Here is a 3,959-nt window from a genome sequence, read left to right as displayed (position 1 = left end):
TTTTTCTCTATTGCAATTCCCCTGCCTTCATGAATTGGCTCTAAGCAGTGGGCAAGGTGAATCCCTTGGGTGCTTACACCACCCTGCCCGGATTAATGAACTTTCTGATGACAGGTTTGATTAGAGGGTGAGAAGAAAGTAGTGTCAACTGGAACATGCCAAGGTTCACAAATTTGGAAAGGAGAACTTTATTTGTCATAACGGGCTGCAGTCTCTGCAGGGTGGCCATTTTGAAAGGCTGGGAAGAGTAGCCTCTGGCCAGAAGCCAGAAACTGCACTTCACAGGAGGAGCAAAAAGGATAGGAATTTGTGCTGAGCATGGTAGCTGAATAGCCATATTTATGAAACTCTAGGAGGATCCATTAATATTTATGATAGGCAAAACATGCACATGTCCAATTGAGCTTCATCCAGTCATGAGTAGCATGCACAAAAAAATGGCAGCATTAGCATGATCTATGGGTGGAAATTTTGGGCCTCTGATATCAAAAGGTGAAGCACAGAACACAAAGAGTCTCACTGTGCAGCCTCCATAGACTGGCTAGAGCCACTCTGTGGTCAGTGGTCTCCTATCGCTAGTGAAGGCTGGTGGATTGTTTTGTTGAAACCTCAAAAGCGAAAGGCAGCATCAGGTGGTTGGTTGAAAACAGCTATGCAGGACGGGCGCGGTGGCTCAGGCCTGTAATCCCAGCACTTTGGGAGGCCGAGAAGGGTGGATCACGAGGTCAGGAGATTGAGACCATCCTGGCTAACATGGTGAAACCCCGTCTCTATTAAAAATACAAAAAAATTAACCAGGCGTGGTGGCGGGCGCCTGTAGTCCCAGCTACTCGGGAGGCTGAGGCAGGAGAATGGCGAGAACCCGGGAGGTGGAGCTTGCAGTGAGCCGAGATCGCGCCACTGCACTCCAGCCTGGGTGACAGAGCGAGACTCCATCTCCAAAAAAAAAAAAAACACAAAAAAACAAAGAAAACTGCCATGCAGCGAGTCTTTTGAGAGAACTGGTTTCTGCTTAGCCCTATGGAAGAAAGCCTAACGGCAGTTAGCAAGGAAAGGGAGCTGTTCTACCATCCTTTGCATCATGGCCAAGAATGCACTTTGAAGGTTTCTCCAGTATACCCTTAGCCAAGAGGGAGTCTGTTCAGTCAGTGGGTGTGTGGTGGGGAAGGAGATTAGGATTTTATTTTTGTTTCTCAGTAGGTAGTGGGAGACATTTACAGTCATCTATTCTGATAAAACATTTTAAACATGCTCAATACTTTTAGACATTTGATCCCATTGGTTCTTTATTGTTCACTCTTATCTCAGAGCTTCCGGTGTTTGTTCTTTGATGTGGGTGTATTTTCACATCAATTTAAAAAGTTATATTTTTTTCAGTCACAGGCAGGGTTACTGGGTATAAATATTAACTCAGCTTTATGAGGCAGGTACTCTTATTAACACATCTGCTTTACAAATGAGGAAACTGAGGTATGATAAGCTAAGTAACTTACAGCCATCAAACTAGTAATTAAGAAGCAGAAATATCCACTTAGGCAGGTTGAGGCCAGAATCCACCTGCTTATCCTCACACAAGCCGACCTGACTCTCAATGCTGGCTTTGGAAATGGAACTCAATTATCCCAGGTCGCCAGGAGGGAAAATTGAGGTCCAGGAGGCTTCAAGCAATTTGCTCAAGGTTAACTAGTTCATTAGTAGTGACTGGGATTATTTCGTTTCACAATAAAAAAAGAGAAGCAAATGAGGAAGGCTAGGATACCAAGAAGGAATGAGATCGTTTTGTGATAATTGAACAAAAGCTGGAAGTGACTAAATTCAAGAGAGAGGAAATTATTAATCAAAGTGAGTTTACATGTTTAAAAGTTGTCTCAGGTAGAATTGACTGAAATGTGCATCAATAAAGGTAGAAGAAACTAGATGCAGTGGCTCACGCCTGTAATCCTAGCACTTTGGGAGGTTGAGGTGGGAGAATCACTTGGGCCTAGAAGTTCAAGACGAGCCTGGGAAACAGGGACACCTTGTTTCTACAAAAAAATAAAAACAATTAGCCAGGTGTGGCGGTGTGCACCTGTAGTCCCAGCTACTTGAGAGGCTGAGCTGGGAGGATTGCTTGAGCTTGGAAGGTCAAGGCTGCAGTGAACAATGATTGCACTAATGCACTCCAGCCTGGAAGACAGAACAAGACCCTGTCTCCAAAATAAAATAAAATAAAATAAAATAAATAAAAATGAAGGTAGAAGAAAAGGTTGAATACCGAGATAAGGCAGAGGGGAAAAAACAACATTGTGAAAGCGCCTTTTTGTAAGGTGTTCTCTGGGGTAAGGGATATTGTGTGGTGGTGCTATTCCAGCACAGCAGTATTGTGTAGAAACCCTACAGAGCAAAGACTAGGGGAAGGTCAGCAGTGCATAAGATGTTCAGAAAGCCAGCCTTCAGGTCTTGAATGCATCTTCACAGTCATCTGTCTTTTCACAATTATATTGCTATAGTAAAGCACATTTTCATGAATGCTATTGCTGATGATAAAACTCTAACTTATATAAAATAGGTCATTTTCAAACTGCTTATTGCACAAAACATTTTACTTTATAAGCTTTTAGTAGGCCTTTATTAGAGTCCACGGTCCACCAAGCCCATAATTGCAGATTGGTACCAAGAAAAGTGCAGAGATTTCCAACTCAAGAAAATGAGTTTAGTGCATGACAATTAATAATTTGTTTACATTTATTTTTCCTGGTTGGTGTCTTAAAATAAATGAGTTCATTGAATGTCTTTATTCTTAGGAAAGGCATGCTGAAGTATTTAGGAGTGAGTTGTTATTGTAATATTTTCAACTTATTTCCAAAGGTAAATATATATATATGCATGTATGTGTATGTATGTGTGTATGTGTATATATAGAGAGAGTCAGAGAGAGAGAGAGAGAGACTCTAAATGTGGTAAAATATCAATTCCTGAATCTAGGTGAAGGATATACAGATATTCATTGTACTACTTTCAATGTTTTTGTAAGCTTGAATTTTTAATACAAATGGAAAAAGATAAAACAGTGTTATAAACCAAAAATAAATTTCTAAGCCCCACAACCAACTGATGGAACCCCAATGCCATTTGGCCAATTGCATTCCAAAGTAAACCTGAAAATCTAGTTCAGGCCATGATGGGAAGAGGGGAGGATGAGACATGCCTCATTATACCCCCCTCTCTTTGGAATCCAGGCACAACTGACCAGCATTAACATTAAAACAGAGATGGTAAAACTGACAAGGCAGACTTTTTGTAGCAATAAGACATCAAGTATAGCATCACATGACAGATAGCAGGCCCAAAAAGAAATCAAAGTATTTTACCCCAAAATATATTTCTTGGACATAACTGGAAATGGTTTTGCAGAGCTGTCTCTTGTGAGGAAAGTCTTCATTCTGTAGAGAATCTCCCTTCCTCTCCAGGTCTTTCCTCTCATCCAGGAGAGACTTAACTAAGAGTCTGGCATCTTTTTAGGCCTGATAAGAGCTCTCAAGTCTGCTACATGGAGGCTTCACTGCATGATAAAACCTTGGTTTCCACAACCCCTTATCTTAACCCAGGCATTTATTTCTATTCATCCCAGGCCTTCAGATAATAACTCTTTCAACCAACCCATTGCCAATCAGAAAATCTTTGAATCCACCTATGACCTGGAAGTCCCCCACACCATCTTCCAATTGTCCTGCCTTTCTGGACCAAACCAATGTACATTTTAGATGTCTCTCTAAAATGTATAAAACCAAGCTGTAGCCCAACTACCTTGGGCACATGTTCTCAGGATCTCCTGGGGCTGTGTCATGGGCCACCGGTCACTCACATTTGGCTCAAAATAAATCTCATCCAATATTTTACAGAGTTTGACTCTTTTCATTTACAGTATAATGAGTAGAAAAGATTCTTTAAGATTCTAGATTATGTTTTATATGAAGAAC

Source organism: Pan troglodytes, chromosome 10, assembly GCF_028858775.2.
Source record: "Pan troglodytes isolate AG18354 chromosome 10, NHGRI_mPanTro3-v2.0_pri, whole genome shotgun sequence".
Classification (NCBI taxonomy): Eukaryota; Metazoa; Chordata; class Mammalia; order Primates; family Hominidae; genus Pan; species Pan troglodytes.
Note: the sequence above shows the minus strand (reverse complement) of the source record.